Genomic DNA, 15389 nt, shown 5'->3' with positions numbered 1-15389 from the left:
AAAATATTTGCCAGAGTAAGAGAGCAGGTGAAGAATTCTATTTTAGAACAAGGATAGAATTATTTAACGCTCTTAAAATTGTAATCCCCATATTTTAATTTAAAATAAACAGGTGGTTTATATTTTATAGTGGGGATCTGTGTAACAGCGCTGTGTTTATGTCTGTTAAGTAACTTATATTAGAGCTAATTTATCTGTACCCACTTCTATTTTGAATTTAAGTTGATTTTTGGCTGTGTAAATGTACATCAGTATTTCAAAAATTATTCATCTTATACCCCATTAATTTTGTGAGGTTAAAATATGTGAAAAATAAATTTGCTACAGACCTACAAATGATTGGAATATTTTGTTTGTTTAATTGCATACATTCTTCAGTATTTATACGAGAGATGAACAGTTTTGATTCTAGGGGACCGAATAGATTTGATCCTTCGTCTTTTAAGGAACCGGAAGGTCCATTGTAGTGTTCACCGGATCCTATAGACCTATTGAGTCATCTGAGTTTTAAGAAGGTGAAAATATTTTTTTACTAAAATGTTACATTAACAAATCTCCGAAGTAGTAAACTGAAATATTAATTTGGTCTTCACGATTTCACGTACAGGAAACATGTCCATTGGCAGAACGCTGTGTATTTTGCCATCATTGGAAAGATTTAACAAAAGATTTCTGTGGGACGAAAGCACAAATTGAAGCAATTCTCTTATTTTTGCCCGGCCATCTTAAACAGCCTCTTTTCTCAACTTGTGATGGCCATCTCTGTATGGTCCACTGCGCATCTTCAACTGAGCAGAGTTGCTATAAAGCCCCCGATCTAGGGGCTAAGGCAAGGCAAGCCAAGCCAAGGCTTTTGGCCCAGGAAGCCACACAGATCGATGAGCGCAAACGCTTCTACTCACTCCATCACCAATGCTCCTTCTTCTTCGTCGTCGAGAAAAAGAACTGTGTATAGTTGTTAAACACCAAAGATTAGTCCTCCGAACTACATGTGATTTGATTACGGACTGAAAGTACAGGTTATCAGATTCGCTTATGTCTTAATACATCAAATGGAACCGAAACTTCCACAATCATTGGACGAATAAACACGACACTTTAAAGTTGGTGTTCGGAGATAGGATATTTGTTTCTCCTTCGGAAGCTCTCTGCCGCCCTGAAACTAAATTACGGTCACAGAATGAAATATACTAACTATGCAAAACATGCAACTGGGAATTATTTATTTTTGGCATTTTTTGTGTGTTGTGTGTCCCTGGATATATCAGAGAATTCTAGCACTTAGAGACTTCTGACTCCATTGTGGCTGAAATAACAGCAATAGAAAAGGATGTTGAAGGTGTTAGGAAACTTTAAAATTGAACGTCAACCTGCAAGCACAGATAATCTCGATAACGCTGCTTGGGGGTGTTTGAAAGCAGGATGCTGAGGGGAATATTTGGATTTAAGATAAAATGTGATTAGTTGCGCGACTACTGCCTGCCCAAGGAGGACCCTGCTCCATCCGGTTCTATTTCGCTATTCCCTTTAAGGGTTCGCTGCAGCGTTTGAACACAAGGCGACAGCGGAATGGCTTAATTGTCTTTAAAAGAGAGACGTGCTGTGAATATTCAGAATTGCAGGCCACGGACTTCACAGCGCTGCTAAGTCTTCCAGGAATCCTGTTTACAGTTCAAGTGCGGGTGCAAAGACTTGGGGCGAGACGAGCGAAGATTTGTATTGGCACAGGAATATCACTCGAATGTGAACATTCCAAGAGCGATTAGTAAACTGCGTCGGGACCAGAACTTGATATCTGTTTAAAGAGAGCGTAGCATGCGTGAGAAGGGAAGAAATGCGTACAGAGTTGTTATCAGAAATCAGAGGTAAGAGAGTATTTGGGAGAGAAAGACGTTGTTGGAAAAATAATATTAAAAAGTGTCTTAAAGGAACATGGCTTAATGTTGTGGACTGGATTCAACTGGTTTATTAAAGCCATTAGTGAACCCCGTAAGGAATCTTCAGTATTCATTAATGGGACAGGAAATATTGACCAGCTATTTTCATTGACAATTTATCGAGAAACTAATCGATTGAACTGTCGATCGCCTCATCCATCAATATAGCTTGACCGTTCCATTGATCAGTCGATCGACCGGTCGATCCATCTCTCGGCTCATTAGTCGATCGATCTGTTGGTCGATTCATATACCTAGCGATCGACATCTGTGGATCTCTCAATTGTTCTATCTGTTTTTCACGTTTATACATGATCATTTGACGATTCATCGACCGATACGTCTCTCTGCATATCGAACTGCTCATCTATCATCCTAATTGTCCATCGGCTGACGACCTGTCTGCCGGCCTGTCGATCTATCAATTTTGAATGGATTTGTGAGCATACACTGGAAACTGTGGTCAGTTTCCTTTCATGTTCAGTTTGGGAGAATCTTAAAAAAGAAAAACAAAGTAACGAAACAAAACAAACTAAAAACACTTGAATTGTTCTTCTGTTGCTAGTGATTTCGACAAGTCTTCTTTTCGCTTTCTTACTTCGTGCTTATGGCTGAATTACATTTATGTGAGTAAGGCCATTACGTCACAAAAATTGGTTTGCTTAATATTTATGAAAGTCATCGTCTCTGTAAGTGGCAGTAACCTAATCAGATGTTTACATACATGTGTGGCCAACCCCACCAACTTTGCCTAGTCTCAGAGGCACACCAGTTTTAAAAGAATAAATCAAAATAATTTTTTTACAGTTCACTATGTTTTTCCCGTCAGTTATAACATATATTTTTGTAGTCATTAGTAGTCATTTCCTAATCAATAAGTTTCTGTCCGTCCATATTCCGGCAACAAAGAAGAATATTAAGTATTGCTTTGACAGTATCATAGATATTCATCATCGGTTGGGCCTATCGGAAAATACTTTCCTTTCATTTAATAGAAGAAGGAAACCTGTTTTTTTATTATATACAACAAAAAGTTGCTCTACTTCACCTATATGTATCCTTCCGCTATCTCTCTGCCCATCCAGCCAGAATCCATCCATCTATTCGTCGTTGTAGTGCGTTGGTATGCAATCGGCAGTTGTTGCAGGCTTTCGCCGTTCCCCAGCCGAGACCAGAGTCGTTACGGTCTTGATGGATGACTTCGGTTAGCGGAGATACGTCGCTAGAAGGTTTTGTGGGAGAGTAAAAAAAGTTGGGGGGGCGGGGAAGCAGAAAATAAAAAAGAAGGAACGAAGCGAGGAAACGATTTTTAGAAGCGTAAAGTGAAGTAATAGCAGTCTGCAAGGCAGGCAGGCAGAAAATCTCAAAATATAGAGAAGAAAGAAAAAGAAATAAATCTTTGCGTTTTAGTGCAGCACGCAAGTGGTAAATTTTTTAAAAAAAATTATATAAACGTTGTACAGCAAGATTCTATTTGGGAGTTCTTACTGTCCGGTATTTCTACTTTGTAAAGAAGGAAGAGAGAAATGTAGTTCTTACTGGTAGGTCACGTTGGAGTAGGCCTGGTATGTTAATCCTTTGAAATCCGGAATAGACAAAATAATAGACATAACAATTTAATAACTACCTAAAAGAACGCATTAAAATTAAGATGGTGAATATTTTAATGGTATGCATGGAATTAATCAATTATTGTTTTGGTAATTCGCATGAAAATCATAAATAAACTGCGTGGAAAAAATTCAGAGGTACAGATATTAAAGCACTTACCGCTGGGATTTAAAAGGGTTTATTTTTGAACGGATTTTACGACATTTTTTCAGAAGTGCGAAAATTCGCCTATTCTAGGGATTCCCTGTGGGCATTAAACCCGAAAGTTCTTCATTATTATAATGAAACTCTTATCGGTCTGTAGGATTTGAGGTTTTCACGGCTGTGAGTCTGAAGATGGCTGTGTTCTGAGTTGTAGCTCCGTGAAGTCTGGTAGAAATTCAACAACGTTTCAGAGGTTCTTGCTGTCTCCATCAACAGGCCCTGATTACGGACGCAGTAAGGACTCGTGAAACGTAGTTAAACGTCTACCAGACTACACGGCGCTACGGCTCACCCAAATTTTGGTATTGCGCAGTCCGTGTATTTCAGAAGCTCTTCTGTACAAATTGGGAGTGTATGTAGAATAGGATGGCTGCCAGTGATATACTGACATACTCTAAACATTTCCATCCGTCTCAGCCTGCCATATATCACTCATAAACTATGCTAGGAATGAACCTCTGCGACAACCCGACGTTCATCTGCCGGAAGTAGGAAGTTCTGCAGTTTTTTCCCGCTACTAAACCGTGCACCTTTCCATATTTCCAAGGACTATTCTATATATAAAAAAATAATTAATTAAAATAGCAAAAACTATAGTATCTTCAAGCCCGATAGGGACTTCTGGGCCGCATTTACGAATTTGAAAGCTGGAAATGTGCGTGTGTGGTTAATGTCTTATATTTCTTACTTTGTTTTAGAAGTAAGCTGAAGTTTCGAAATTCGGAAGAAGCAACATCACTCTTATACACTGGGTCCCAGAATTAAACATACTATATTTATATAAGCGCAAAACAATGACACCATCGTTCAACGTCGTACTTAATTGGATATACATATTCTTATTGCATGTTACATCTTAGCAATATGCTAAGTGAATCACCCATTATTTTTATATCGGCTTTATATTAATTTCCACGTGGAATGGTTGGCAACAAGCCATCTTCATTCAATTGCTTTTCTCCTTTCATTCCGCCGTGAAATTCTCTCGCACGTCATTTAGCCTGCTCTGCACCAAGTCTTCGTCACTAGTTCCTGTTCACACCCTCTGGCCCTCCTCCCGTCATTCCGTGCTACAGTGGCTTTAGTCAACAATTATCCGAAATATAAATATGGTGAACATTAGATTAACAGACAAAATTTATGAGACTTTTATTGTAAATGGGGCAGAATTTTAGCAAAGATTAAAAATCAAACTAATTCACAAATACAAAAAACAACACAGATTGTGAAACAAGTTTGTGGTGACGTGAAATACGTTGAACTAGCTCGGCGTAGGGTCAAGACTTCAAATTATATATTATTTGTGGCGTGACTTTGGTTTTGACACAAGAGAAGTTGCAAGTCAGTGTGCGTTTTCATTGATACATACGATTGAACGAAAATAATTCCATATACTCCCTATGAGCAATTTGTGTGACCGGATATTGAACTTGTGTCTCTTAGGACCACTCAGAGTCAGCACTGCGCCCATGTGTTCCCACACTCTATTACCATATGAATGTCGTGTCGTCACAGTTTGCTCAAAATTCGTCGTCCGTTGAGCCGACTCAAAGTCCTCTTTGATGTCTTATTTTATCCTCTTTTTTACCTTTCGTCATTGTTTTTATTATACATTCCCTTTGGTATTTTTTGTTCTTCCGGACTGATTCCATTCTTTTAGTATTTTCTCGTGTGTATGATGCGAGTTCCTTTTCCCTCTGTCTTCACCCTCCTGCTGAGTCTTCCGCCATTATTCTCGTCTTATTTTTACTTCCGGTTTTTTCCCTAACTACCATACTTTCCATCTTTCTTGTCGTTGTCACATCATAGTCTTTCACTTTCATCCCGGTTAAAGAATTGTAGCTGTTTTCATACAGACTACCAGTATCTACATAGTGTCATGCTATGGCCGCGTAAGACGCATATTGTTTTCAATATCCTGGGTTTCCTGCTTGCTTTATTTGTCATCATTACTCAATAAATGATTACAAATATTTTTGCTGATTTATTATGAACCGATACGGTTCAATCAGGCCAATGACTAGATATTTACTGGACGGCAGGAATTCGATTCCCTCCAGAAGTAGGATTTTTCTTTGCCACCGCGTTGTGACAAGGCAGTTTTATCTCTAATCGGCGCCAGGGTTCCTTCATAGACGGTAGATCGGCTAGAGCATGAGCATCTCCCCACGTCCCCATATTTCTTCTAGGCACGCTGTTGGTTAGCTTTATGTCATTCATATCAGAGATGTTTCTTGTAACATGTCGGTATTATGATCTCTGAAGAAGGTGGGTGGTATGTTCTCCAAAAATTTGGCACGTTTCAGCCTATTTTATTTTAAAGATGACTTATGAGATCGTCATGCGTCTTTCTACCTGTTTTAGATTTTTGAAATAACTGCTCACTTGTTACGAAATTATGGACACTGCCATTTGGGCCCACCAGATTCGGTACCCGGTAGGGATAAGGATATTATTTCTTCGCCCCCCCCCCCCCGTTATCCTACCCCAATCTGGTGTGTACAGCGGGTTATTCCTCTTGGGCCAAAAGAGACCGAAACATTAAATTTACCTCTGACCTCCATTTGTTCATCTTCTCACCCATGCCCTGGTGCTCAACCGCAAAGGCTGATTTACCTGTACACCTGCAGTAGTGGTCAGCACTTGCTTTTCTGTTATGTAACAGACACCTCAAATGAGCAACAGCCGATGCCTAGATGAATAAAGAAGAAGGTGTTATATTACCTTTCGTTATCTGGGAGGTGAGAAAGGGAGACTTCAATGCACGAGTCAAAAAGGATCAGGGTACTTGAAAATCCCTTTTGTGATTTCACTTTTGCGAAAAAGCTCGTTTTCCTTTTGTCTCCTTTGAAGATCATTGATGCGTCTCGAAACACTTTTACTGCATCGGGAGGCTCGGGGAGGGGGAAGAGTGAGTAAAGGACACCTCACGCCATCCCGTATCTCCTGTACCGATACCCAATTCTCAAACCCTGTCGCTGTACCAGTGAATGTACCTGCTATGTTCCCAGGCACCCTTCCACTTTTTGTATCCTGCTTCAAGTACATGTTTACCCGTAGATGTTTTGCATATGGGACATTCTTATACAAATTCAGCGAAAGAGGTCTTTCACATCTCTTAATTTGGGTTATAAACCCTTTTGCATACTATGGGTACACAATTTTGGTTTGCGTAATCTTATTTTAAAATTACAGACTGTTGAATATCTGTAGGATGTACGAACGCTGTACTTTAAAATTTTAATATATTTACCAGTGTGACACATAGGTCTTCGTGTTCTAAAAATGTCAAAAGCATCAATATAGCCTGTTATTTTATAGCAGTTATTTCGGTTTTGATTAAGCCTATTCCTGTGCCGTAATTTCAGTACACAGCCGCATAGATAACGCGTTACGATGTAGGCATGCACAAATTTTCTATTAGTGTGGCTGGGAACAGCTGGGTCGGTTTGGGAACTTTTATTTGTTGCCTCCTACCTTGTAATATAAGAATTAAAATACACACAACTATGCTGTTATTTGTTACGGGTGTGAAATTTGGTCACTCATTCCAAGCGAATAACTTATTTTGCATAAAGGAGACGGCTGCCTTCTAGGACGTTTCGCCCTTGTGATGGCTGTAGGAGGCACCTCTGTAATGTCTGTAAACTTTACCACGGCGCAGTATCCTAGAAGGTAATAATTTTCACCTTGAGAACCTGAAATCACATAGTGTACCTAAACTGGAGGGTGTTTAAGAGCAGGTCGTTGAGGAGAATATTCGTACGTACCTAGGAGAGAATAAGTAACTATCACAATATTTCCTCTTCTCAAAAACATCTTTACAGTAACACATTCTGCTGCTTCTCATTTCTTTTTCTTTTCTTTTTTGACCTCAGTACCCATTACAGTATCTACATTTTGATTAATTTATCTCCGTGCTCTTGTTTTCCTCCTCTCCTCTCCGCTTTCTCATCTCTTTTTCTGTATAACGGCATCTCTCTTTTTCTCGTGCGTTACTGTATTGTTATTATTACACGTTTTTCTCACTGCTATGCAAGTATCCGTAGGGTTTACGGACTGCCATCGTGCAGAAGCTGTACCGTAGTGAGCTTCCTCCTTGATATTATACCTTCCCGCAATCCATCCTCGTTGCATTTAAATAAAAAACTTAATATTACCGCTCATAGATAGCGCGTTTCATGTCCTGGGAAGACAATAGAAACGGGGAAACAGCTCTGTGGGTAATTCAAATGGCTGAGGTCTCAGAGACTGTGCAATTAAATATACAAACCGTTACCTTCTGTCTTATTAATGTTACTAAAGTAATTTCATGTGATGTTTCATTATAGAGTTTCCTGTATTATGCAGTGGTTCATTCTGTGTCAGTTTCAATATTTAAGGCTTCTTTTAACCCTTTATAGGTCAGTGGTAACTATGTATACCGCCGACACGTCCATGACGCTGTATGTCGGTCAGAAAGTACGTGGGTTTAATTTTATTCTCAGAATTAAATGTTTTCCATTAATTGTAAAGGTGATGTGACTTTTCTTAGGGGTTAATCACACTTGTGTTAGATCGCTTGAAACCAAAAGCTGTAAACTATTGTATACTTTACCACGTCTTTCTGTTCGAGTGTAACAATTTGAGAACCGTTGAACTGATTTTTGGGAAAATTGATTCTGGAAATTTTTCTAAAATATATGGTCCGGACAGCGTAACCTCCGTATTAGTTTCGTGAATGTCATCCATTTATTTGAAAATTTATTACAGCGCAAGAATTACACACAGTGCGTATAAACAAATTACGTGATTGTGTTGTTTTCAGAAACCAGTTTATTCTTCGTTGTCAGATTATTTTCGTAAAGTAGAGGTCAGCTTATCATTAAAGTAAGATATATACTTCCCGTATATTGTTGGCAAATAGGTGTGGGCATTGTTTGTGACCGAGTATGATAAATCGTGGAAGCTGAAAATGTGAGTTTCGCCCATTATTGTTTGCATTCTGAAGATGACATTTTACCCCCCATGAGCAGTGTAAAAATAAATAAACGCGTAAAGTATTCTGCATTAGCTCTATGTACGTTCTAGCTTGACTTATCTTCAGGACAGTCGTACCTTTTAAAGAAAAATATGATTTTTTCCATTTATTGAAATTTATACAAATATTTAATGTATATTTATGAAATTTATCTTTAAAACATAATGGATTATGCGAATGGTGATGAATTGGCAATGTACGTTTTTATCTTTCCTTTCGCTTAACGGGCGATTTTCTCTGGGTTTTGATGCGAAATGTTTTGATAAGCAGATTCACGTCGTCTCATTTACATAACTCCACGAGTCCTTGCGCACCCCGTCACGTGACTCCCCCGTCTGTTGTAAGGGTCTAGTTCTCACGCGTTTCCTCGCTCTGTAAAACTTAAGGACACTTTTCAGAAATTATGTTCATCTGTGCCTTATTCTCATTCATAACGCAGACAGCTAATTTCTGACCTCGTGTATATCAAGGATAACAGGGAAACGTATCCTTGGGATAGAATTAATAAACAAGTTTTCTGTGTACGTATGTTGTGTACGTATTGAAGTTAATTAAAGGTAATAAATACAGGTCTGTAATAGAAATGCTGTGTATCAAGTTTCATCAAAATCTGTCTAAGGGCTATGAGTGTAAGTTCATTATGCTCTTAATAAAAGTGGTCCTTAGAGGGAATTAAAGATTTTCGTACGATAGAAGTGCCGTATTTCATGTATAATTAAGTCTGTCATTAGATTCTAATGATCTTTTACATAAACGTTTATCTAAGAGTGACTCCTAAGACTAATTAAACCCGGTGTGTTTGTCCACGTACATACCCAGTTATCAGCATATTTATATTCTGGATCTGAATGTAGGGCCGTTACATCCAACAAAAATTGATGCTTTATAATGAAATTCTGCAACTGAGAACGCGGTTTATTCTTTTGGTTAGGTTAGGTTATTTGCTGCGATTACCATGCAATAAGCTCGCCTGTACGTATACAGATGTGAAACTGTCACGTTACGTGAGGTAGGCTAATACACGGAGAACGCAGGAGGCTGGTATTGATCTGAATTGCCAACTTCGCCCCTCTGTCTGTAGTTTCTTTATTGTTACGAACTACATGAAAGCTGCATAAAGCATTTGTTTAATGTATCGGGTCAAGTCTTCAACTACACTGAAATATATTAATTTATAAAGCTTAATTTTATTGGGTCTTCGTCACTGAATGATAATTATGATAGACATTGGTCGGCGACACATTATTTACCTTTAGATTATAACAAATTTTGTTGTATTTGCCGTTCTTTCCCCACTTTACAAGGAGAGGGAGGCCGCAAATATGCTTGTGTCTTTCTCCTTTTTATCTGTTAAATGGATTTTAATGAAACTTGGCATGATCACTGTGCCATTGGAATCAACCCAAACATCTTGATTTATAATTTCCTGCCATAAATAACACTAGCGTGGACGTCCGTGTTAACTTGTGAATTTAGAGATACAATTGAAAAATTTACGCCTGATGTAGGGTTTTGGAATTGTGTATGATAATAAATCTGAAAAAAATATGCAAATTCTGTTAATTCTTTGTGTTATATAGACCAACAACATGGTGGCCATGAGAAATCTGTATTTAGCTTCCCGTGCGATGACGATAATTAACGAACAAGTAAAACGAGGCATGTGAAATTTATTACGATCATGATAAATATTGGTCTAAATCGTGTCTACAAACTTTCTGTGCTCATCATATCGTATCCGATTGACTGTCTCGCCTAATAATTTTGAAGCATTTGGCGGATTTTTATGAAACTTGATATGAGAGTCTTCCTACTAGGATGCCACCTCACTTTAAAAATTTTTACTTTGTTTCTAATGCCACGATAATGGCGTGCATGTTCTTTTTGTAATAAAATCAGCATCTAAACACAGAGTTAGTAAAACAAGTTGGAACTAGGTGATCATCGTAATGAAATATCATCATAAACATCTGTTACAGTAGTTCTGCCGGAATAAGTCTCCTTGATTATGTATTTTCCTCTATGACGGAAATGAGTGTTTACGCCACGTGAGACACTCACACACTGACATTTTAATGCATACGTGTCACATGCACATAGGTTAATCTCGCTCTTTTATTTAATTTCGAAGAATTCAGATTTCAGAAGAGGTTACTAATGGGCAGATCTTGGATGCCAGTATCTTTCATCTAGGTCAAGGATCGCTGTAAGTCTCGTGCTATAAATAGCTCGAAACAGCACTGAATGCGTACTCCGGACTAGAATGCCGATGCAACGTGCTTCCCACTGCCACGATCAATATGCTCAGCTAGTTAAATTACTCCCCGTCTTTTATAAACTATAAGGTTTACTAATATGTTCACCAGAGCCTTCCTCTGGACCCTATAAAAGAATCAGTCCAATTCCTAGGTCCTATGGAACAATTCCTAACACGATGTTGTTTACAGCAACAGGTTGTTAGTCTACTTCCAAACCCCAACCTGGAGGACTACCCATAATCAGCTGTGCGAGACTGATTATTCAATATATTCAAATCTGGGTTCCATATCTGGCGGTTGTTTCGTTCATTAGACACAGCGGAACGTAGGAAACGAAGTAACAAAAACAAAGACAGTTGTTCAAGAGATTGTTACAAGGACGAATTAAGATGTAAGATTTGAGATTTTCACAGCGGTGAGTACGAAGATTTCTGTCTTCTGGGTTGTTACTTCCTTCGTCATCAGGGCGATTCATCGCCCTGATGACGGAGGCAGTATGACCTCTGAAACGTCGGTAAACATCGACAAGACTACAAAGCTCAACAACCCAGAAGACAGAAGTCTTCATACTAAGAATCGCCCTGATGACGGAGGCAGTATGACCTCTGAAACGTTGGTAAACATCGATCAGACTACACAGCGCAACAACCCAGAAGACAGAAATCTTCATACTAAGAATCGCCTTGATGACGGAGGCAGTATGACCTCTGAAATGTTGGTAAACATCGACCAGACTACTCAGCGCAACAACCAAGAAGACAGAAATCTTCATACTCTGATGACGGAGGCAGTACGACCTCTGAAACGTTGGTAAACATCAACCAGACTACACAGCGCAACAATCCAGAAGACATAAATCTTCACGAATTAAAATATGTTAGAATGCACGCATTTAAAACGTTTTACGGGACCTTATAGTGTCTTGAAATTAATCCTCTAAGTGTGAATTTCGCTTTAAGGGTTAGGTATCGATTTCAAAATTCTCTCTCCGGCGTCTCTTTTATCTTTTCATCTTTCAGTTGCATGTCGCTCGACCATTCTTCATCTCCATCTGTTCACATAGTTTAAGTAGTAATCTCTTCGACTGTTATATTTTAAGTCCTTTTTTTGTATGTGTCTGAACACTGCCACATGCAAATCTTATTCGTCACACTTCCCCACACTATTTCGAAATGTGCATCAGAACGTACAGTAACTTAAGTAACATTTACATTATGTTTTGTCTAGTCGTATATATTGAGATTGGGCCAAAGGGTCCTGAGTTTACATTTATCCTGCTTCCGTTATTTTATTTCTGTCATCCATTGTCCATGTCTCACTAGCACATTTTGCCACCCATTCAACCAATCTGCTTTATTCTGTATAATTTTAGATATTTACCCCTTATAATTTATTTATCAGAGCTCTTGAAAATGATTCCTCGTATACGTGTACACGTTATTTTTGTTTTAGAAACCTCCTTGGAATTATATAATTTTTAACCATTTAAAATAAACTGATTATGTTGACCAGTTGAATGAAGGTGGGAAAATAGATTACAAACGAGAAACGAATTGGTAGCTTGAGCATTTGTAGCCGTCGTAATAATCATTAAAAATGTAAACGTGTACCTGAATGTTAGAAATAATGGTGGAGGAAACGGATGCCAGTGTTTCTTGCAACATTCATATCCAGACGGATCGTGTGTGTAAGGGGAGATTCACGCGTGCGCCATGCCAGATAATGACGCCATTTTTGCAACGCCAATATTTGGGTCCAGCGAGTGGCAATGCAATGGCAGCTGTTGGTGTGTTTCGTTGGTATTCACGTTTAATAGCGACCGATTATCAGAAATATACAAGCGAATTGGATGAAGGCAGGAACACCGGTCGATATGTATCAGAATACGCGGTGCAGCATTCTAGAAGACAAGAATCTTCATTCTGTTCGGCATGAGAACCTGAGATCTCGCCGATTTGTCAGAGTTCAATGTAAAATTCTGTTGTGAAATATAAACGTATTAAACGTTTATTACCATGAAAATCCCCTTTCTGAGACGTGTTACGTATCTGTTTGAAGCTTAAAATTAATTTAGGTAATATTTAAGAATCCATTTCGTACCTCTGAATAATTGCAATGCGTTTTATTACAAATGTCTGTTGGTCGATGATGTTTCTGAGAATAATAAGCTGCCTAATAATCTAGTCCATGACCAAAATGAGGAGTTAGTGGATGTTGCAGCAGCCCTAATCCTCTTTAATCCACCCACATTCCAGTTTCGCAACTTCAGTCTTGCAGATGGAGACAGTGTGTTTCACCGAAACGTTGACCATCTACCGACGAATCTACACGACGCCAAAACCAGGAAGAACATAGTCATCCTTACCGCCCTGAAAGTGTAATATCTCACGAAGTGGCGCGCAAACAGTTGACCATTGTGCCTTAAGTGCTTAAGTGACTCCAGATTTGAATGTTGAACTTACTAAGGAAATTGATTTAATTTCGGCTGAATATGAAGTTTCGTTGACTTCCAAGGCAGAAAATCAGTTAGACTGTACGTTGCGGTAAGAACAGGACAAGCTGCATGTGGACTAGTCCCTCATACTCAGGGTAGTGGGGATGCAAATCTCACGCACAGGGTCTTGGGCAGGTGAGAACTGAAATTGACGACAAAAAATGGCCTTATGCATATGAGGTGATGTGCCTGACATTGGATGCCCTGAATGATCTGCATATTTTAATTCAAAAATTTATAACTATATCGAAACTATTGTTCAATTATATATATATATTTTTACTTCCTAAGTGTAAAAGCGATCTATAGACGTCATATATTGCGTAACAGCGTTATTATGTCTTATTGAATTTTTACGGCCTAGATTTCATTACATATATTCGTTGCCGTGTAACAACATTTCCATTTTTATCCGACATTCCGTCTTTAATAAGGAAATGCAGGCTTTTGTTTTCATCTATCTTCAGGCCAGTTTTTGTATATCTCGTGAAAGATGGCTAGAATATGTCAACGGAAGTCAGTCCATGTCTATACGTTTTTGTTTACTGTCAGGAATAGTACCGAAATTTCGATTATACCAACGTAGCCTGATATGATATGAAACATTGTCTATGTGGTAAAACTTGCAAACATGGCGACAGTGTGAAACCTTCAGTTCATAACTGAAAAATAAAAGGTTTTTAAAATCTATACTACTATAAATATGCACAGAAAGAAATCGCTGTGTTGTGTAATGATCTGTATATAGTTCCCAGCAATCCTGCCATAAAGGCTGGAAGTATTTGTTCAAAGCAAATGTCAATATACCATTCCCAGAATTACCTGATGTCTGACTTTCTTCTAAAAAAGGCTGCTTAAGACTACAGATTGTGTCTCGGCAAGTTTTAATTTGCGTGAGTAGAAACCAGTACGGAATTATTTCCAAGGGTCGTGAGCTGTTTTCTGCGTTTCGTGCCCAACATTTGTAGTCACAGAATTCACAGCCAATTTTAAATCTCATAGATAGAAAGATAATATTAAAATGATAGATACAAAGATAATATTAAAAAGGACATTTGATACCAACATTGAGATATAGAAACTGCAGGTAGCATGTGACTTTAAGAGTCGAAATAGGGCCTAGTGTGTAGTGACGACGCCGAATACATTAAGAAATCAGAATAATTTCATCCATTACATTAAAACCGCTAATTACTCATCTTTGAGAGCCTTAAAAGTACACCACATATTTCACCCCATTTGTCTTCTGCAGTTAACAGAACCAAATGAGAAAAAGGAAATTAATACACAGTTTTGAAAGATGTGACCACTTAGACCTAAGCGTACACGGGATGATAAAATAAATTGGTATTAATTATTATTGTGTCATTTACATTGTGATCATTTTTTATCAGGATGAGGTCCAAAGGCGGGCTGTTATGATCACGGTATTGATCGTTCGAGGTCGAGAAAAAGCGCGGAATTTCTTCGAAATCTGAGCGACTCTGGAGATCTTTGCTCTGTGCAGTGAGTTAGTCCACCTTCACAACAGAACAAAAATCTGAGGGCAGAAATTCATGCCCCTCTCGGGATTGGAACAAGTCTGTTTAAGAACTCAAAGACTGTATGCATTTCGGTCCCTTCAACCGCTCATGCACTCTGCGAAGAAGCAGATCTCTACTTAGTTGTCTGTGTCGTCTAGAATTTCGCTCTACCTCTGTCTCTTGTATTCAGGAGGACTCTTGAGCCGTGGAGCGCAACGAATGGGACACAAACATTCCTTGAGCCGGGACTTGAAAGCTACCGGAGGGGTGAAGAGGGTACACGAATTAACATTAACCCTATGTTATGCTGAATATGCAGCAATAATAATTCATTCTAATTCC

The 15389-nt window shown here is 38.6% G+C and overlaps 1 protein-coding gene and 1 long non-coding RNA gene across 7 annotated transcripts in view; one reads left to right on the top strand and one right to left on the bottom strand.

The window, feature by feature from the left end:
* MESR6 (misexpression suppressor of ras 6) overlaps positions 1-15389 on the top strand; it is an 841969-nt gene that overhangs the window by 714912 nt on the left and 111668 nt on the right. The window lies entirely within an intron of this gene.
* The window catches only part of LOC110839329 (uncharacterized), a 140521-nt gene that overhangs the window by 79233 nt on the left and 45899 nt on the right, over positions 1-15389 (bottom strand). The window lies entirely within an intron of this gene.

The sequence above is a fragment of the Zootermopsis nevadensis genome, unplaced genomic scaffold, assembly GCF_977971745.1.
Source record: "Zootermopsis nevadensis isolate Lab colony 2312 unplaced genomic scaffold, Znev_1.0 Znev_ptg000017l, whole genome shotgun sequence".
Classification (NCBI taxonomy): domain Eukaryota; kingdom Metazoa; phylum Arthropoda; class Insecta; order Blattodea; family Termopsidae; genus Zootermopsis; species Zootermopsis nevadensis.
This window is presented reverse-complemented; position numbering and strand designations above follow the sequence as displayed.